Below are 22,643 nucleotides of genomic sequence, written 5' to 3'. Positions count from 1 at the left end.
GACAGATATCTACAGTAACACTACACCTAGATGACAACTCAGGCAACAACAGCTTTTTGGTATGATAACAGAAGAAATGCTAATTGAGCAATATTTTTTTTCAGAGGGATGTCAAATATGGTAACACTATTATAGCTTTAGTAATCCCCAGTGAAGTCTGGTTACTAAAATTCAAGATAAAAATAACTTCTACCAGTATGTAAAATATAGAAATATTTGGGCTATGATCAAGGAGAAAAAGTCTGTCAGTTAATTAAGAGTTAGGTAGCTACTATAGTGAAAAGGAATATGAAAATGAATATATGTATGTATATGTATGACTGAAACACTATGCTGTATACCAGAAATTGGCTATCCTTAAATTTAAAAAAAATTAGGTAGCTAAAATTTGCCCCCAGATCCATGTAAGTGTAAGGTAAGGGAAATTTCACCTAGTTGTGAAAAGGCAACTGTACCATAAGGTTTGCTTTCCCCAACCCCACCCAGCCAAGTGCATTCCTATAGCCCAGGTGTGCCTGTTTAGCCCCAAGTCCCAGCCACACCTACTCTCTGTTCTGGCCCCACACCAAGGAACACATAAAATGCCCCTCCCTTTAGATCTCAGAGTATCTTGGAGTCAGTATTGATTCTTGACCTACTTCCTCCTTTCCATCATGTCTAGACAGGTATCCCAGCCTCTATTCTATTCCATACTTGGCACATAGTAGGTGTTAAGTATCTATTTGTTGCCTAGATTTGGTTTTGACTCTTGTTTTCCTATTTCTCCACATCTCTTAGCCTGTATCTTTGCTCTCATTTTGAAACCTCTTGATTCTGTCCTTTGGTATTTGGTTGCACAGACCCTCAGGAGGCAGGGTAGTTCAATGGAAACAATACAGGATATGAGATCAGAAAGACCCAAGTTCAAATCTCTATTTCACTATTTACCAGTTTTGTAAATTCTAAGAAATCACTCCCTTTCTTTGGCCCTCAATTTCACATTTTGAAGATTGGAGTAAAAAATGTCTGTATGATAGTTATTGTTGGGATGAAAATCAGAAAAAATGCAAAGAGCTTGGCATCCTGTAAGTACTCAATCAATATTTCAATATTTATTGAATGGCCTTTCCTGTCTCTTCATGTCTCAGTCTAGATCCGGAGTCAGTCATTTATCTGATTCCATTCATTCTAGAGTGGGAAATAAAGGCAAGAATCATGCTTAGAAAGCATTTATAACACAAGCAACTTGAGAAGGGTGAGTTGGAGGTTTATAGCCCACCTTATTTACTGGCACTAAAGTTATCTGTCAGGGCCAGGTTACAACACTGACAAGTCCTATGCACAGGTAAGATAAAGATGCCCCTCCACATATTCCATGAGTAAGTTAAAATTTTAAAAAAAAAGTCTAACAAAGTCCAATAATGTTCTTATTTTTTCCCTATGATGACTACTCTGCAGCTTTTAAAAAATATCAAATTCTTAAACCAATAACAACAACAACCACCACTTTTAAAAATTGGCCTGAGATTGCCCTTACATGCATTTCCTGCTCACAGTATCTGAGGAGGGTGGGATAGGGGAGAAGGATTTCAACCAATTAATGTTCTTTAAACCCTTGAGATGAAATTTTTTCAGAGTTTCCTCTATCTGGACCCCTAAAAAAAAAACTGTTACCTTCCAAACTACCATCTTCTGTATGTATTTTGTCAACATGGCCCAAGTTTCTATTACTCGTGATACTGAAATAAGATTTTCTCCAGCATTAATCCTTAGCCTTTCTGCAAGTCTGGACTTGTTAAAATCTTGTGTTAATGCAAGCTCCTGGCAAACAATGTGGGTTAAATACCCAACAGCCATTCCCCTCAGACTTCCTTGCCAAGAGAACTCCAATCCTGTTCAGCTATTAGGCCCATGATCTCTATTGGTCCCTCCTTAGCCCCAGTGGGTGAATGAGGATTAGGTTAAGGCAATCGTGTGTAATTCCTTTTCTTCTTGGCAAGCTTTGGTTTAATATAGGTACAACCTTGCTTAAGAAATGTGAAGGCAAATAAGGGAACTTTTGAATAAGTTTATTTTGCTCTTGAAAGGGTCAAAGGTTTCACACTTTCCTGAACCTGGTCATTGTTGGGTGAGGACTGGTGCCACGGAAGCTCTCTTGAGACCATGAGGGAACAGATCTGAGGACATTCGTAGCAGAGGCATGCTGAGAATGGCAGAGGAAAATATGGCAAGAACGTGGATCCTTGAGGATGTTACCGAGTCACTGACTGACTCTATGCTGGAAACATTAGGAATTAGTCCTTATTGTTTAAGGTAATTTTAGTTGTGTTTTCTATTACAAGCATCTGAAAACATCCTAAGTGATTAATATTAAAGGCATCACTCACAATTTGTACTTATTTTTTCAGAAATGCTCACTAGAAATTTCTGTTGCTGGTTATAAGATTCATTCTAAATAGGGTGAATTTTCTAAAAGACTGTCAGTCTCTCTAAAAATAAAAGTGTGGCTTGATAAGCAATTGCTTAGCCTGGTGTTTCTCAGATTCCTAGTATTGGCATCTCACTTTTATGACTTTATCACACCCTGGTGTCATCTGTACTAATAAAAATATTTTTCTTTGTTTCTCCTTTTTAATATTAAATACATTTACTTAAAAAATAAACTTTCTCACTAACTGAAAGCCAATATCGTGTGCCTTAAATGGAAGATAATCATAAAAAGAAGTATCACGAATTAAGTAATGTTATTAAATTCTTGCCAGATATAGTTTCCTGTGAATACCGACCTGGAGGTCTGCTATTTCTGTTGAAAGGAGATATTAGGGAGTGTTACAGAAGTGGTAAAGTAATCTCAGTGCCAACTGGTACTATTTCCATGTCGTAAGCAGAAAAGCTAAAAGAGAACGTCAAGGAGGATACCTGTTATTATCTGAATTAATCTGAATGTCATGCCAATGCTGTCTCAGATCCTCTGGTGTTCCACCAGTACTCTGATCGACCCTAAAACTGACTTGATAGAGAGCCCTTTCAAGGGCCTGGCACCCTGAGCAATGCCTACTGCAGAGATGCTCTCAGTAACCCTGAGGAGAGGAAGAAGGCCTAAGCAACAGCCTTTGATTGTTATGATTATGAAAGCTCATAAGAAGCCAACGTTGCAATGTTTTGTTATACTTGATATAAAGCAAAGACAAGTAATCACTTATTATACTCCCCAAGTCAGTGGCTTTTAACTTTTTGGAATCAGATGCCCCACTGAGAATTTTGGAAAACTATGGTTCTTCTCAGGAAAATGCACAAATGCCGGCACACACACATACATACACACTTTTCACAGACAATCAGAAGATCCACAGATGCTAGGCTAAGAATCAGCGTTCTACATGTTTTACATGTGTGATTCAGTTCAATGCAAACTGCGGTTGAGTGCAAAACATGGTTTTTTGAATATATCTATCAATGAGTAAGAGCAGAAGGTTAATTTAAATGCACTAAACTGGAGGCTTACACTCTCTTGAACATCTATTTTGAACAGACATAGGTTACACTGATACTGCCTTCCAGGAGGCTTCAAGAGGTGAGGTCAGGTTCTACAAAAAGTATCAGCCAGCTCTATAAAGTCATCCTTTTGAAATCTTAAATACCACTGACTGTACCGAGTAAAACTGTCCCTGGGAAAGCAGACGCCCAGGTCTGGGTGGAGTTCACAAGAGTTTCTTAGCTAAAATTAACAAAAATGTCAGGAACTTTGGATTGCCTTTGTCTGAACTTGGGAGTCTGGAAGGATCAGCAAGAGCAGCAAACCACACACCTGCCTGTCAAACCAAAGAGAAACCCAACAGGCACCTGTTTCTTACATTGTCAACTGAGCAGAGATTTCACATGATTCTAATTTTTAATGGCCCATCGGTCCTTAAAAACACCCCCTCCTTGTTCCCAACCAAATAGCTTTACTTTTTAAAGCCATAGGATGAGTAGAAAGATGAAACAGATCATTTTAATCTCTAACTTCAAAAAATAATATAAAAAACATTCAGTAGTAGGACTAAGACATTAAATATATAAGACCCAGAATAGTTTTTGGAACAAATTTTAATGCACTTTGAAATTATAAACTAAGCTTCTTAAATTTTTTTCTTTAAATTTGGCATTAGCTGGAGCTAATGGTTAATTTCAAATATTTGCAAATGATTAAATTAAAACATGTTTCTTCCAAACATTGCAAAAAATGGATTAAAAGCATTTATCTTGACCAGAAAGAGAAAGAAAAATGCCATATGACAGCATTCATATGAAGAATCTAAATAATAATAATATAATAATAATAATAATTAGTAATAATAATAATAATAATAATAATAATAATGACACAAAGGAACTAATTATTATTTTGATTTCTTGAATATGTGTAAGCACATTTGACTGTCCTTTAGGACTGGATTACCACATTCTGTTGCTCCTTATTTTGTAGTTGGCATTATTCCTTTGATAACTGTGTAAGTTTAAAAAGCTAAAGATCTAATCTGTTCTTAGAAATAATAATTAGTACAGCTATGAAAACTAAAAAAATGTGCAGTATACTGTTTATATGTATTTACATGCAATATAATGTGTATGTGCAGTTGAACTGTAGTAATTCTATATAATAAAACCGGAAAAAAAAAAACAGTGCATTTACCATTTAGTAAATGCTAATGTGCCAGGCACTGTTAAGTCTTTTAGATAACTTCTTACTTAAATTTCACAATTGCCCTATGAAGTTGATCTATCATGCCCATTTTACATATGAAGAAATGGCCTTTTAAAAAAAAATCTTAGCAGTATAATAACTTCTTGCCCAAGATCAGTTACTAAAAGTGGCAAAATTAGCAAACACAGCATTGCCTGACCACAGACCTATGCTTTAAAAAAAAAAAAAAAGCACTTATCTTGAATAGGAGATCTGTAATTGGTGATGTTCATCTGATATAATTCTTTACGTAACAATTGTTAGAAAAATACTAAAAAATCTTATAAAAGGTGAGTTGTTCATTATCTCCAAGTTACTTGATTTACATTAAGAACAACTTGCAATTTTTCCTTAATTTTTAATTTACTCAACATAGCCAGAGACATCTTAAAATTATCAAATGTCTCAAAATATTTTTTAAGATCAGTAAAGATAAATTTATCTGCTTCACTGGGTTGGGAACTTAAATCTGTCTCCAAAAAGATTTTAGATTTAACTTCTTAATAATACTGTGGAAGCCATAACAAAGGTCACAAGTAAAATATCATGAAAATTTTATTTTTTCTTTGAAAATTCTTTATCTCTAAAACCAACCAAGATTGACCAAATTTAGTTGACGGCAGACATGGTCTAGTGACTTCGGCACAGAATCAGTTTGATGACAGTTAAATTAAGATACTGCCTTTCTCTGTGGTCTGTGAAAATGTAGCTTCTTTACAAAGTGGCACTAACCATGCATAACTTTTCTTTACTAATATTGGTGATGTTCATTGGGTGAACTTTGAGAAGTGCATTACAACATTCTTGATGAGTGTGTGAGGAACACAGTCTGACTAAAACAAGGTTAGCCCCTTCAGGGTCACAGAAAACACAAATTCATTATTCTTCTTGTGACAATAGATAAACATTTGATGATACCACCTACCTAGCAAAGACTGAAATTTAAGGCTAGGCTGTATAATAAAAGAAAAATGGACTGCAAGTTCAGTTCCTTTAAGGGTACTTCAAACTGCTGAAATCCTTGCTGACATGTGTATAAATACAAATCTATGCACACATATATTTGTCAAAGGAGTGTCTTGTTATTTATTTTATTCTCAAGCATAAAACTGTGAGATATTTGAACAAATGTTTGAGTTGGCAAGCAGAGATAAATATTTCCCCATAAATAATCCCCTTAAAGTAATGATCAATCTTAAATCTCGCTAAAAATTTCATTTAGATTCTTATAAATAATCTCGGTTCAAGACAATAAATATGCTGATTTAATCCCAGGGCAGTTTTTTCCAGTGTGATCCCAGGGCTACCAACTCAAAGTCACCTGAGAGCTGGTTCAAAGTACAGATCTCTGGGTCTCTGGACTCCATGACTTCCGTATTGACCAGAATTACTGGGTGGCTATCTGAAATTTTCATAAATGTCCCAGATCATTTTATGCTCTAGAAGGCTGAGACCGTTATGCTTGAGGATCGTCTCTGGGGACTCAGGTAATTTCTCTCCTTCAAGGAAGTAACAGAGACAAGCTTTTCCATTTCTTATTGTCCTGGAGGGCAGATGGTGTTTTCTTTCTTTCTTTCTTTTTTTTTTTTCAGGTGGAGGGAGAACTGAACTGGAAATATTATCACCATAATCCTTAATAATCCCCCTCTTGTTCCTTATCATCACCATCATTAGAACTGCTGTCATTTATTGAGCATTTACCATATGCCAGGCACTGTGTTAATTGCCTTTCAAACATGATCTCATTTAATATTACAATGGGTTTTATGACTGTCAGCTTACAGTAAAGGAAATGGGAGCTTCAGTTCACATATTTGGTACAGGACAGGGCTGGGAAGTAAACCATATGATTTCTAATCAGTGGCTCTCAAATGGTTGTGATAACCTGAAAACAGAGAACTAACTGGGTGGAGAAGAGAGAGAAATGACATCTGTGAAGCACTTTCCATCAGTCAAATATTTTACATGTGTGGTTATATTCTCTCAACAAACCGTGAGGTATCTATATCTATCTTCATGTTACAGATGTCAAAGTGGGACTCAACAGGTTTTAATATTGACCCAGAGTCTCTGCTAATAGTGGAAGGGCTCAGATAAAACTCTTTATTTTTTCTCTTTCCTTTCCTCTCCACCAAACACCAGCTCTAGGCTGAGAGTCAGACTGCATAGGTTAAAATCTCCACGCTGCTACATCCCGGTTTTGGAATATGTGTTATTGACATATAACTCAATTTCTTTGTGCCTCAGTTTCTTCATTTGTAAAAGAGGGATAATAACGTTATGGATGTCATACGGATTTTGTGAGGATTAAATGAATGTGTGTATATATGTATATGTATGTATGTATATGTGTGTGTGTGTGTGTATATATATATATATATATATATATATATATAAAATATAAATCACCTAGAACAGTGCCTGACTTAAGTCTAGCACTCCACAAGTATTAACCACAATCATAGTTATTAAACCTTGAGAATGGCAATTAGATGGCAAAATGGAAAATGATTAATTTAGAGAAAACAGAAAGAGAATCAGTTGTTTCTAGTTTTTTTTCCCCCTCACATACTGTAGTTGGAGAGAGTAAGTTGTGCACTACAACTTGCTGAACAGGATGCTAGTAACCAGGGTTGGAAGAAACCCTTGCAGAGGGTGGTAGGTGGTCATGATCACAATTAGGAAAAAAAGCACTTGGCAGGGGACACTGTACTGGGCTTTGAGCTCTTGTTTATGAAAAGAAGGAGACCAAGAAGTCATTGCAAAGATTCTGATTTGATCTATTGCTTTTACTTTAGAAGCCAACAAAACCATGATCATCACTGGAAAATTTTTGAAAATGAGACAAAAATACCTTACCCTTCGTTTGTATAATGATAGGACACTGATGTTGGTCCTTATAATACTGTGTGGTTCTGGCCTCTGTAAGCTTCCTACAGGATAGTTTAGATAAAGACAGGAACTGAAGGGCAAATTACAAAATGATGATTAAGAGGATGTCTCATCAGACTTAGGACTTTCCAATCTGCAGACATGAAAGGAGAGAGGACAGGAGGAAATGACAAAGGTGAGGGATTCTATGGACACAGAATTATTTACCAACTCCCAGGGCTTATGCTGAAGATAGGCCAAGATGATTTGGGGATACAAAAAGGAAGAATTGCTAAACACACTGGAGAGTAAACCATGAAGCTAAACAACTCTAGAGGTGATCAAATGTAAATCTCACGCGGGTCCACATGGTGAGAAGTACTGGTATTCCAAAGGCCCCACAAGCGGGTAAAAATCTGAGCTGAGTTTTGAGACATAATTGGAATTTACATGATCAACAGGAGATAAGGGTAGGGGATTCTAATCAGAGGGAACTGTATACAAGAGGCAAACAATGAAGGGAATTTGGATAAATTATACAGATTTATTGTTAGGGGACCTGAGTTTTGGAGAATGTTGGAAAGTAAGTCTGGAGACTGAGACAGAAGTTAGCATGCATTCATTCATTCAGCAGATCTTTATCAATTACCTGCATTGGACTAAGCACTGTATAAGCACTGAAGAGAAAAAGATGAATGAGATTGGACACCCACCATCCATCTGTTCACTCATCCATGGCTAACTGTGTGCGAGGCATTGCACTAGGTACTGGAGATGTAATAATGAGAAAGCAGACATGCTTTCTGCTCTTATTGAGGTTACACTTCAGTGTGGAGACAGACAAATGCCTATTACAATATAGTATAAAAGGTGCTATGGAAACAGCACTCAGATCCATGATCTACATGCTATGAGTGACCTACTCAAAACTTTAATCTTGTTATTCCCTGTGTAAAACCCTGCAGTGGCTTCCAGTAGTGCCTTCAGGTCAAAATCCAAGATCCACAGCATGATCTCACAGGGCCCTTCATCTCTGGCTCTGGCCACTTCTTCAGCCTCATCTTGTCTTTCACTGCAATTCTGGCCCTATCTCTCTGATCTTCCATCTCCATTCACAGGGAACTATCTGGAGTTATTCAAATGCCCTGTTATTTCAAGACTTAAAGCCTTAATGCTTTTCTGTATTTTGCAACCTCTGCCCTTGTCCATCTGGCTGTCTCCAGCTCATTCATCACACTATTCTACTACTTTGGCTCAAGCACCAAATTGTAAATATATTGTGCCAGCATCTTTACAGTTTGCTGAGAAATCAGCTGTTAATGAGTTTTACCTAATTGGTCTAATAACCCGCTCTATTCTCCCTCCTCCTATGTTAGATTTGGTGCCTTTGTTTTGCTGGTTCCCATAGCTCCCTGCATTTATTTTTCTTTGCCTGCTGGGTTTGCAGTGTTTGCAGCCTGTACAGCGCGGAGAGCTGACTCAGGCTTCCAGTTCTCTAGGCTTATGTGGTCAGACACAATCCTGTGCTTCCAGCCCCATCTAAGATGAGCAGGAATTTCTGTTCTCTTCCTCAGCTCATTCTTAACCTTCTTGCTAAATTTTCTGCATCGTGTATATGTGACAGATGGGGTCAGGGTGACAGTGACTTACTGGGCATGAGATGGTGAACGTGCCATCTGTGCTGACTGACTCTTCAGACGTCTCCTAATGAGTCCATTATCCTGCCCACGTGAAGAGCTTTAGTAAAGGCAGTGGGGAGACAGGGACTTGGGCCTGGGAAGCACGGTGATTAAACTGGGGCCATTCCACCTCCTTACCCTACCAGCTCTTGATTTGTAAACAGACTTAGCCTGAAAAAATGCAGATCTTGTTCTGTACCTGAGCCACAGCTCTAAAAATAGAATCTGTTTGCAATTCTGAAAATAATCTTTTCATGTAAAAGTTAAGGCTCTCAGTTTTTTCATCAGTCATATGATGAAAAACCAGTAGGAAACAGTAGTAATGAAGACTTGTTAGTCTGCCGTTTGCAGCTTTCTTCTGATCTGCAGGCCATATACCGAGACCTTTGCAGATCTTCCAGCCCGGTAGCGATTTCCTCGCCCGTGGTCAGTCTTTCACTGTTTTAGTCACACAGTTTCTTTGTGGTTCCCTTTAGAAGGAGTTGAGGCTGTGAGGCAAAGCTTTTACCTTTTGCTTATAGTTCAGAGTTGTGAGGCAAAGAGTAAATAAAGTCTCTCTTTCCACATACTTGTCTACTTGGTTGGAATTCTTCTGGGCAAACTTAGAAGATGACAAAGCCCCTTTATTAAATAATTAAGTGAAAAAAGCAACACTCAGAACAATGTGTGTGTGTGTATTTATATATATTAAAAACATGGTCCATTTTGTATCAAAAAGAAGGGAATAAACATGTATTTATTTGTATTTGTGTTAAAAATGAAACATGGGAAGGAGCTAAAAAAACTGTTAAAGGTAATTACCTACAGGGGTTGGAGGTAAGGATACGGTGAGAATTGGGTGTGTATGTTTTTTATCATCTTGGTTTCTGAAACATGGTATATATCACCTTTTTCAAAACTGAAATAACATAAAAACAGGAAAACAAAGTCTGTTCAGTATTACAACCCATGTTGGTGGTGTGTTTGCTTTCAGGGTATACTATAACTGTCTGACAGCATGGAATGTTCCACTCGCTCTAATAAAAGTTGCTGTGTTGAGAGCATCAGCTCTGTGCCAGTGCCTTCAGATGCCTCCCTCATTTAATCCCTTCAGCAGTCCTTCTAGGCAGCTAACACTCTTCATGTTTTTAGATGAGGAAACCAAGCTTTGGAAACACTAACTGACCACACTAAGATCAGAGATGGAGAAGTGTCAGAACCCGTAACCGGCATTTTCTGACTTCAGACCCAGTGTACTTTCCCCTGTACTGCGCTGACTACACCTCCGTTATTGCAGACATGCTGATTACATCCAGGGGCAAAGTACACATCCGCCCACTAAATATGTATTAAATGCTTACCATGGACTAGCACAGAAAAAATCCCTTGAGATTCGAGAAAAACAAGAGACAGGGAAACAATGAAGCCTACTACTAGGCAAGAAGTGCTTTTGATGGAATTAAGCACAGAGGGTGGCAGCACAGAAAGAACATTTAATTGAACTGGGGAAGTTCATGGCAGTTTTCCCAGAGATGAGTCTTGGAGGACAAATGGTATTTAGCTAGAAGGAAAGAGGGTCAAGTGTATTCCAGGCAGAGGGAACAACATGTACAAAAGCACAAAGTTTTAAAAGAGCACTACATTTTTGAGCAACAGTCAGTGGTTGGGCATGTCTAGAGCACAGGGTAGTGGGGAGGAATGAGGCCAGAAAAGGGAAGGGTCTTGTAAGTCACACTAAGTTCTTTGAACTTCATCCTTTTCCTCCATCCTGTAGCAGTGGGAGACCATAAAGGACCTTTCATAAAGGAATGAAAAGATTATACCTAGAGCTTAGAAAAAGTACTCTGGCAGGAGACTAAGAATTGAAAGGGAGCCAGGAGTGCTGTTGGAGAACTGGTTGGGAGGATGTTATAACATATTTTATTGTTTCTATATGCATATATGTGTATTTTTAAAATGCATATACGTACGTTTTCTGAAGTTGGGATGCATCTTACAGTCAGTGGTATGTCAGAATTTAATCGGCAGCATTATTTTTTCTCTTAATGGTCCTCAAATACCAGTGTGTCTCCTAATTGATGGAATCTCAAATTAGATGAAATACAATGGTCCAGCCAAGAGGTACTGAGGGTCCTAACCAGTTTCCTCGCAGTGGAATAGTTAAGAGGGAAAAGATTTGAGTGGTATTTAGATTCTTATATATTGTTGATTATTAAGCAAAAAACAGAAATGTGCAGAACACTGCAAGTGGAATAAAAGGGGTGTGTGTGTGTGTGTGTGTGTGTTGGGGGTAGAATACAAACACACATATATTTCTGGAGATGCATAAAATGTCTCTAGAAGGATACACAATAAATTGATAACACTGATTGCTTTGAGGGAGGGGCATTAGGTGGCTGAGGAGGAACAGCAGAAGAAAAAATTTCCACTGTGTTCTATTTTGTATGTGCATTCAGAACTATGTATTATGCACATGAAATATTTTATAAAAAAAGGAAGAACTTGATAGAAACACTTGATGAATATGTTGACAAGATTGGTTATGAGATAAAGGAGAGAGAATGTTTTATGCATCATGTTTCATTCTTTTAATGATTCTCTAATTTTTTAAACAACTTTATTGATGTATAACTTACATACCATGAATTTATCCCTTTTAAGTGCATAATCCAATGACTTCTGATAAACTTACTGAGGTTGTGTAACCATTTCCACAATAGTTTTATTTTTCTTTATTACTTTTAAAAATTTTTAGGGGGGAGGTAATTAGGTTTATTTATTTTATTTTTAGAGGAGGTACTGGGGATTGACCCCAACACCTTGTGTATTCTAAGCATGTGCTCCACCACTTGAGCTGTATCCTCCGCCCCCTACAATAGTTTTAGAACATTTTCATCCCTATACCTATTTAGTTAATCCTCACTCCCACCTCAGCTCTAGGCAACCACTAATATCTGTTTTTATGGCTTTACCTCTTTTGCACATTTCATATAAATGGAACAATATAATATGTGGAGTTCTGTGTCTGGCTTTTTTCACTTAGTATAGTGTTTTTTAGGTTTATAAGTGTTATCACATGTGTCAGATGTGTTTCATTCTTTTTCATGGCTGAATAACATGCTATCATATGGCTATATCACATTTAGTTTATCCATTCACCAGCAGATGGACATTTTTGTTGTTTCCACTCCTTGGCTGTTACTAATAAAGCTGCTTTGAATGCTCACATTCAAGTATTTGTGTGAAAATATTGTTTCATTTTTCTTGGGCAGACACCTAGCAGTAGATTTGCTATGCTGAATGGAAAATTAATATTTAACCTCTAAGAAACTGTCAAACTGTTTTCCAAAGTGGCTGCATCATTTTACATCCTCACCAACAACGTGTGAGAGTTCCAGGTTCTTCAAATCCTTGTCAATACTTGTCATTGCCTGTCTTTTTGATAGACATGATCCTAGTGGGTGTGAAGTGGTACCTCAATATGAGTTGGACTTGCATTTACCTAATGACTAATGATGCTGAGATTTTCACATGCTTATAAGCAATTTACATACCTTCTTTTGTGAAATGTCTATTTAAATCTTTTGCTCATTTTAAAACTGGGTTGTCGTTTTCTTATTGAGTTGTTAGAGTTCTTTGTATCCTTAACTTTAATTTCACTAAGGACCCTTGTCCACTACTAAGGAGACTCATTTCTCTCTCTGCTCCCTAAAATCTTTCAAACTCTTACTCCTTTTAGAGCGATCCTTCAAAAATTTCCCCTACTTATTTTCAGAGTATTTCCATAAGAACACAGGAATCATTTATGAAAACTGAGCACATCTTTCTTTTCTCACGGCAGACTCAACAAGAATTACAATAGAAATTTTTGTATTACTTTCATTTTTGTAGCACTACCAAAGCTCATGACTATCTTCCTAATCACCTCCATAGACAGACTAAAAAATTCAATGTAGTTGAGCTATGTATTACTTTGTAGTGTTCCAAAGGACACTTGCAGTCTGGAATTAGGAAGTAGGTAGCTCTAGAGATGTGATAAATGATTACAGAAGTAGCAACCTTTAATAAACTACATACAGAGCCCATCTCAAAAGTAAGTTCTATCTCAGTTTTATATCTTCTGTTTTATCTGACCTAAATACCAATCCTTTTAGTAAAATATATTTTAATGCTCTGTGATAAAATAAGCATAGAAAAATGGCTTTTGATTTTTAATTCTCCCCTGTGAATAATTTTGTTTCTTTTATTTTTCCTTCTAAAGTAATCACACATTGCATTACAGTCTCTACCCAATACTCTTCACACACACACACACACACACACACACACAGAGACATGCTCACTCATACACACACACATCCCTGTAGATTCTAAATAGTCCAGGGTCCCAATATTTCTCTCTGCCTACACCAAAGGTGGGAGAGATTTTGAATGTAAGTGGCCTGGACTGGCAGACCAGTCTAAGTAGGAGGCAAAAAGGTCCTGTTCTTGGTTCTGCTACGAGTGGTCTGTGGCACATCCCTTAAATACTGTTAGAAGGGTCAACTGGCTCCAGAGGCAGCAACTAGTCACTTGCGGTCAAAATTCAGACCTCAAACGTCTTTGGTTGGGCCCACAGAGTGCAGTTTGCCTGTTTGACTTTTGAACCAACCCTTAAAATTCAGGAGGTTGAAAATAAAAATCCAATAAAAATGGGAGGATCTGGCCATTCTGGGCTCACGTTTTCGCATGGCAATAATTAGATGGGTCTGAGTAACAGGCAATTCTTTTGGCTAGGACGTTTGCTCTCACTTTAGCTTTAGACCACTTTCACTTTCTGTTGTTTCCCTGCTTTGAGGAAAAACGCGTTAGTAATGAAAAACCATGTGGCTGCTAAAACTAGAACCTCCCTACCTAGACTGCTTGCTCCTTTCATTACCTGTGTGATTCCTGTAAGGCATTCAAGTTTGTAAATGTATTTGTTTTCTATGGCTGCTGTAAAAAACGACCACAAACTTGGTTCCTTTCAAACAACAGAAATATAGTTACGGTTCTGGAGGCAGGAAGTCTGAAATCAAAAGGTTGGCAGGGGCCGTGCTCTCAGCAGAGGCCCTAGAGGAGAATCCATTCCTCGCCTCTTCCAGCTTCTGGTGGCTCCAGGAGTTTCTTGGCGTGTAGCTGCATCACTCCACTTCTGCCTCCATCTCTACAGGGCTCTGTCCTCTTCTCCCTGTGTGCTTCCTCCGTATGTTTCTTATAAGGATAGTTGTCATCGGATTTAGGGTCCACCTGGATCACCCAGGATGATCTCATCTCCAGATCGTAACTTTTTCCAAATAAGCTCATACCCCCACATTCTGGGGATTAAGACATGAGTGTATCTTTTTAGGGATCACAATTTAGCCCACTAGAGTAACCAAACTGGAGAATCCTCGTAGACAGTCAAACAGAACAGGGAGTTGAGGCTGGTGCCATCTATCAGGATAAAGAAATAAAGTGAGGACAAGAATGTGGAGAGCATTTTTGCCTCAGATCTTAGTGTACCAAAGGAATCAGACAGCCTTAAACTCTGGGGTCCCCACACTTTGGCAAGTTGAATTAGGGTACACTAAGTGTCTGTGATTCATCAGTTGCACCTGGGCTTACCTATACTGGTTTAATTGGTTGCTTGACCTTGGGCAATGATTATCTTAACTGGGTATATAATCTACCAGCTGTGTGAGCTTGCAGTTGCCTAAAACTACAAGAATCATCTAAAAGGTGCAACAAATATGAACATTTTAATGAACTTACAGCTAAGACTCTTTTCTGCTAAATGGAAAGATGGTGGCAGAGGGATGTGAAACTAGGTAGTAAGTGAAAATCGGTACTCACAGAGCTAGGACAAGCTACTGCCGGCCGGGCAGCTCTGCCACGTCTCAAGAGCACCAGGAAGCTGATCCCCTCAGAAAGCTCCTAGTAGTCTAATTTCACGGGATCATGGACGGTTAGGGTAGAAAGGGCCTCAGGGATAGTTCTAGCTCTCATCTGAGGCTTAGTTGGAACAGTCAGAAATGTGTGGGAAATTGAGGCAGATCAATTACCAGGAGTCCAAACAGCACACAATCCATTTAGAATCTAGAAATTTTTCTAGTGCCTGTTTACAGATTTCTTTCTGCATTCTGGTGTTTTCCTTCTAGAGAAGGTATGTGTGTGTATTGTGTATGTGTGTGTGTGTGTGTGTGTAGTGAGGAACGGAGCCTAGAAAACCATACTCAGTTCCCCCAAAATCCAAACCTTAACTGGGCGATTATATTGGTATCCCCAGAGACACATAGCTGGAAGAGTTTAGCGTTCCCCTGCAGAGATCTGGTGGGATTTTCTTTGCTGGAGCATGGTCGCCAGGGCAGCGAGAAGCCCAGCCTGGAGGCTGGTCAGAGGCTAACCCAAACAGCTTTGCTTAATTCTGGGCTACTGCTCTGGGTTGGGGGGAGCGGCTGGCAGGGAAAGTGACATTCTTGCCTGCTGACATCAAGCTGCAAAGCTGCTGCCCTCTGGTGAGTCAACGGCAAAAGTCCCACATCGTTCGAGATGTGCTGCCCAATCAGAGAAGGCGGTGCCACGCCTCAGAAATCTTTCTAACCCTCAGCATTCTGCAGCCTTCAAATAGCTCCTTCCAGAGAAAGAATGCAGAATGATTAAACTTGTAAGAAGCATAGAATCTACAATAACAACAAGATAAATTCCACATTTGCTTTTAATGCATTTTCAGACTATAGACAGCCAGCACCTTGGATTTTACTCACTTTAAAAAATATTTAAACTTTTCCTTTTATGCTGAGGCAAGAGGGCATATCGAAGGACTCACTGAAGCTTTGGGGTTTTCTGGATATTAAAACTGAGATGCAGTGGAATGACATTGATATCCTGGAATATCACTGAGTTCTAATGGCAGCTATTGGAACTCAGCCAACATATCTATAGGTTGTTAGCTCTTATAATGTGAATTTTATGTCTAAATACGTATGTATGTAAATCCTATGGTGAAAATGAAAATTAAGTGTACAATATCTCTTCTCATCGAATTAATCAAGTTTGTGTTGCTGTTAGGAAATTTCTCTCTGTTGAGTAGAAATCAGTGGGGAGACACCAAGCTTGAGGCAAGAGGTAAATTATTTGCGTAGTGCAGCACTATCCTGCTGGTCAGGTAGGAGCAGGGTCCCTTCTACAGAACTGCCACCATATGGCATTGCCGTATCGTCGAGTCCATAAAAAAGACTGACATTGTAAAAGATTAACAGGTTTTACTTGGCAAGGTCAGGTACCTTGATGGCACGCTGTAAAATAGTTAGGAGAGGGAAGGGAATCCGTAGTTGGAGGCCATCTGAGATTTTGGCACTGGCTTTCCTTACAGTTCTGTCATCTGGTTTGGATTGTCAGGTGTAAAAGGGTTCACTTGGCCAAGTGAGGATGCTCCCTGCATGGCTGTGGTACCACAGTACCACTAGGAAAAGAGAGAAGAATTGGACCTGACATGAAAGCAAACGGCCAGCACTCGGACTACTTCTCCTAGAACTGGAGATCTCTATCATCTTCCCCCTCCTACATGCTGGACAAAAAGAGCTGAAGGGAGGCTAAATTATACATACCCATTCACTCATTCATCCATTTGATTCTTGGTTCATTCATTCATTTATTCAATTAACAAAAATGTTTTTTTGTATATCCTAGGTACCAAGCATGAAGATATACTGTTCTTGTTCAGAAGAGGAAACAGAGGAAGAAAGAGATAATTGCAGTGCAATATAATTAGTGCTCTTATAACAGCAACATGTATTGAACTCTTATTAAATGCCAGGAACTTTGCCCAGAGCTGTAAATGAACCTCTACAATACAAGATAGGGGTTTGGCTATAACTCCCTTTTGGAGGAACAGAGGTTGAAGAGATTAAGTCCCACAGCCTGGAAGCAGGGAACAAAAAAAAAAAACAAAAAAAAAAAAAACTAAGCCTAGACATTTTGATTTGAAGTTTAGGTCCTTAACAACCCACTTCCAGATTTGAGGAAAGATGATGAAAATTACAATAATGACTAAAGATGACTAAAACTACAACAAAAACTACCTACAATGACTCTTGAAAGCAAATTTACTCTCTAAATGAGGGTATGAGTGTGCTGGCTGGGGTACCATGGGCTGGTGGTGATTTGCAGGCAGAGACAGCTGCATATTTGAAGGCCATGGAAGGTGTGTTGTCAGGGGAAATGAAAGTGATTTAAATAGTATTGGCGGTTTCTGTGGGTGATCTGGTTTTCTACTAGTTCATAACAAAGCATTCCAAAACTTAGTGGCTTAAGTAATCATGATCATTTCTTTAGCTCACAAATCTGTAATTTGGTCAGGGCTTGGTGGGGCAGCGCCTCTCTAGCCTGTGCAGTGTCTGCTGGGGCTGCTTGAAGTATGGCTGGGCAACTGGGGCTCCTGATGCATTTCTATCTTTATGTGATCTCTTCATGTGGTCTCTCAGGCATGGCAGCTTCAGGGAGCTGAACTTACATGGAAGCTAAGGACTCCAAAGGTGCATGCTCCAAAAGAGACTGCCAGACAGAAGAAACGTTGCTTTTTATGACCTAGCCTCAGAAGTCATGTAGCCTGACTGGTGCCAGACTCAATTAGGTGAGGCAGTCAAAAGGTCCTGCCCAGGTTCAAGGGGAGGGGACATAGATGCTACCTCTTAATGGAGAAGTGGCAAGGTTCTGGAAAAACACACAGGGCCAGAAATACTGTTGTGGCTGTTTTGGGAAATAAAATAGGGTAAAGGCGGCATAGTGTTGTCATAAAAATAACAGTTTTGGTGTATAATGGGCTTGATTTCAACTATGGGCTCCACCACTTATTAGCTGGGTTACTTTGGCCAAGTTGCTTAAATTTTTGAGTCTCAGTTTTCTTACCTGTAAAATGAGGATGCTAGTACTGATCTAATAGGATTGCTAATGGTCAAAGAACACATATAAATCCTTTGGCACCAGGGACTGGCACACAGTAGGTAGTCCCTAAGACCTGTGATTACTGATGGGCTAGCAGCAAGATAGATACTTGGAGAGGGAGAAGGGGTCAAATTGTGGGAGGGCTTTCATAGCTAATAGTGAGTTGGTGAAATCATAATAGTAATAATAGCCAAAAGTTACTGAAAACTAGGCACAGTGCTAAGGTCTTTAAAAGAAGTATCTCATTGAATCTTCACAACAAACCTATGAAGAAGGACTATCGTTATCCCATTTGAGAGATGAGGAAATTCAGGATGAAAGAGGTTAAGAAACTTTCCTAAGTTGGTAAGTGACAAAGACAGGATATGAACCAAGGTGACTGAGTTATCAGAGTCTGTACTAGGATAGCTTGGATTTTAACCCGAAGACTATTGGAAGCAACTAAAATTTTTTAAACTGGGCAATCCTATGGCCAAAACTACTCCTTAGAAAGCAGTGTGGAAAACAGATCAGGGACTGTTAGTGGGGAGAGCAGTTATTGAGATGACTGATCTAATCCAGGTGAGAAATACTGAGACATCTGAAATATTGAAGAACGCAGTAGTATGGGAAATATAAGTCATGGAGGACGTCCTAAGAAGGTAGTGGCGGTCTTGATTTTTGATTGGATGTAGAAAGAAAGAGAGGGAATTTCTGTCGTCATTAGTCAGCTCTGAGTGCAGGCACTGACATGTGCATTATTGCTCAGGGCTCTAAGCGGAGAAAGAAAACAATCCGCCCCCCGCCGGGTGTCTTCTAACCTAAAGCATATTTCCTAAGTCCTTGCACCCTCAGTCTAGACTGAAAACAAACAAAACAGACTCCTCTTGAAGCTCTTAGATCTCTCACCTTGCAATTCTAGCTTTCAAATTCCACGCCGAGCTTCCTTTCCCACACCCCAAGCCCTTGTACTGGGGATTACAATGATCGTTTGTGTGTACTAGGTAATTGTTCCTTCCACATCAGGGGCCTTGGGAGGATGACCTAAGGCTGCTTTCTCCTGTTCTTACTTCCTCTACCCAGCACTGTAACTACACATGGAATCTGCTGGTTCTTACAAAGGATGCTGACTGGTGCTGTGATGTGGTCTTCAGGAAGCCAGGGGGATCTCCATATGAGGTACTTATGGGCTGTGTCATTTAGTGTCATGTGAATTTCCTTTGAGGGGGCAATATGTGCTTTGAAGGACAGAGAAAGAATATGTGTCATTAGATAAGGCATTCCATATCTCTGAGTAAGGACTTTAATCTATTGCTAGGTCAAGGTCTGAGAAATAAATTGGCCCTTGATGAAAAAGTGAACTAAAACAGGTGAAGAAACCAACAGACAATGCCCCAAACCTAGTGTTCCTGACTATGAAAATATTTGTCTTTTCAAATTATTTTCTTTAACTTGGAATAATTTCTGAGATTAAAAAAAAATGCCATGATCTTGTCTGAGAGATGTATTTACTTGTTTATGTCTTCTTTTTCTTTCTCTGTTTCCTTCATAAGAGGGTTAATTTCTGAAAAGTAACTTTATTCTGATGCTAAAATTACTGCCCTCCCAATGGACTATGGAGGTTGGCGTTTGATTGAACAGTTTTTGTCCACTGATTGGTGTCTTTAGATACAGTGGGTGCTCCATTTAACTCAATGTTTCAGACAATAAGTCTCTTGAGGAGAGAGTATTCTCATTGTTTGAACACTTGTCTATGCACATTGCTTGGTCAGTCAATAGACAGTTATTAACTCTGCCTTTCACTGTCCATCTCTGAAGTTAGAAGCTATGCCAGTGCATAAGGCCACTAGATGGTCACACTGTTTGGTCACAGTCCTGCTTTAGGATCTCAAACCCAGCTTCCCTTAATAATCAGGGAGGCTTAAACTGGGCTCTGCCCACTGAATTATCCCTTTAGAGAAGTCATCCACTGTACCTAGATTACAATTCAACTTTTTCATTTATAAAGAACAAAAAAAGAGCTCTTTTATGACTTAGAAATTTCCCCTAAATGGGACTTTCCAATGAAACGTATAAAATTGGTGAATAGCAGTGAGTAAACAACTGATGAGGTCATACTTTCTTGTTACGGGCTATTACAAGCACCATAGAGTGGCAACAAATTAGAATACAAAAGTTAGCGAAAGGTCTGGTTTCTGCTTAGAGGTGTTTTTGCTTGTTAAAAAAAAGCTCCCAAATCACCAAACATTGCGGGGGGGGGGGGGGCGGTGGTAGAAAGCACTGTTTAATAATCTAAGCCTCTTTTCCATTAATTAAACCTTGCATTTAGGGGATTATTTTTCTTTTTTTTCCCAGAAGGAAATCTCTTGCTTGGGATAGCTTCAGCAATTTAACCACATTTTCCAAGCATATAGAGCAAATAAGAGGCAATCATTTGTCAGTCATAAAGATAAGCCAAGGAATGGGAATAGTTTTGTAGGTCACGTCACCTGACAGAAACTTTGGACTGATCCTTTCCTGGTTCAAGAGTTCAACCATAAGACCTACTTTCCCTATCAGCTGGCTCAAGCTGATAAGGTCCTGAAGCAAGCAAAGGTTCTTTATGGGCTTTTATTTAATTGTCCTTGTGATATAAAGGTTGGGTGGATTACTCTGTACAGAGTTACTTCTAGTTGGTCTATTTTTCTTTAGAATAAATCACCGTCTCCCCTGAATGGACAAGGAAAATGGAGTTTGGTTAAACACTTTCATCAATTTCGTAGGGTCCAGAACAGAGCCTTTATCCTTAATAGGCTTCCTGTGAGTTCTTATTGAAGAAAATAATTACAAAGTTAGCTTTAGATGGATGATTGGCTAGGGATAAACACGATTTGAGGATAATTAAGTAAGAGCAAATACGCTATACACCCATCAAGTGGATTAGTTGCAGGTGATGGAGATAAGGGTGAGACAGAGGGTGTCAGAGTTCTCTGAAATTGCATATGAGATAATACCTGCTATTAGAATGAGCTGAGTCTCTCTTCTTCCCAGGAATCAGGCCTGAAAGGAGTTCATTCAGAGGTGTTACCCAGCAAGTAGTGTGTCAGGCCTGTATCCCAGGGAACCTTCAGTGAATTCCAGTTCCAAAGCTCCTTTGAAAGGAGCTGGGTGCTTCCGATCTCACTCACTTTCCCTTCTACTCCCATCCTCCTCCTATCTTCTCTTCTATTTGGTCTGGTGAACACCAACAGTAGTACATTTTCTGCAGCTTCCAACCTAACTTGTGTTCTAGTTCTGGTTGTGTCTCAAAACTCATTGTTGACCTTGAAGTCAACTAACCTCCCTGAGTTTTAGCTTCTTCAGCTTTAAAACAAATAATTATATGAGATGATGGTCAAGGTGCTTTACTAATTCTATGATTCTATTATTCTGCGATCAGACACTAGTTAGAAAAGCTTAAAGTCGATACTTGATCTCCTACTAAGAGGCAGATATTAATCATTTTTTCTTTAAAGGTTGGGCTTAATTCTTTGAAATCAGGAAACTAAATACCTCATATTCATCAGTATTGGCCTGACATTTAACCATGCAGAATTCTCATCTATGGCTGGGAAACTAAGATTCCCTCTGGTACTGTCTCTCGGATTAGTGAAGGTTAAAAGCCATCAAGTTTCATTCTCTAGTAGGACTGTGGTTCTAACATAGATTTTCTAGGCATCTTGGAAGACATACTTTTTGGCATTTTCTTCTTCTAAGTGGTACAAATATCTCCATGTCATAACATCATCACTATGGCTCCTATCACTTATTGAGAGCTTACTATATGCTAGACACTGTTGCTAAACAGCTATAATTTTATTTAGTTCTCTTAGAGTGTGGTAGGTAGTTTTTATAATTACTATTTTTGCTTTAAAATGACCATAAGTGCATAAAATATACAGTTGGCAGAAGAATGAGAAAGTGGACACCCTATACATACTCCTCTGTTTAAGAAATACAGCTCTGTCCCTGTGTGCCCTCTCATGTCCCCCTCTTACCTCTAGGAGTAACCACTATCCTAAATTTTGTGTAAACCACTACCTTGTTGTTTAGTTTTTAGTTTTGCCACCTCTGTTTGTATCCCTAGATAACACATGGTATAGTTGTACTTGTTTTTGAACTTGATGGAAATGGAATCCTCAAGAACGAATTATTCTAGAATTTACTAGTTTCTCAATATCTTATTTTGAGATTGATCACTATTGATAGGTAGGGGTGTAGTTTATTCATTGTTACTGCTGAATAGTGTTACATCAGGTGATTTTGCTGCAGTAACTTATTCAACAGTTGGTGGATATTCGGGTTGTTTTCATTTGATTTATTTCTTGGTGTTAGGAATAACGTAGCCTTGAATATTCTTACACGTGCCTGGCTTAAGTATCTACATACACGTGTATGTATGTTAGTGTGTGTGCTGGTCTGTCTGAGTGTCTATCTTAAGATGCACTAGAAGGCCAATGCCTAGAATC

General features: G+C 38.8%; 1 non-coding gene across 2 annotated transcripts in view; it reads right to left on the bottom strand.

Moving 5' to 3' along the window:
- Positions 1–22,643, bottom strand: part of LOC105071281 (uncharacterized) — a 109,952-nt gene that overhangs the window by 43,090 nt on the left and 44,219 nt on the right. Inside the window, exon 4 of one of the 2 annotated variants that reach the window (XR_012506334.1) lies at positions 4,346–14,688. The exons of the other annotated variant lie outside the window; for it this stretch is intronic. This is a non-coding gene — a transcript (uncharacterized LOC105071281). Of the gene's footprint in view, positions 1–4,345; positions 14,689–22,643 lie in introns of those variants that run through there. 2 annotated transcript variants of the gene reach the window in all.

This window comes from Camelus bactrianus, chromosome 4, assembly GCF_048773025.1.
Source record: "Camelus bactrianus isolate YW-2024 breed Bactrian camel chromosome 4, ASM4877302v1, whole genome shotgun sequence".
Classification (NCBI taxonomy): domain Eukaryota; kingdom Metazoa; phylum Chordata; class Mammalia; order Artiodactyla; family Camelidae; genus Camelus; species Camelus bactrianus.
This window is presented reverse-complemented; position numbering and strand designations above follow the sequence as displayed.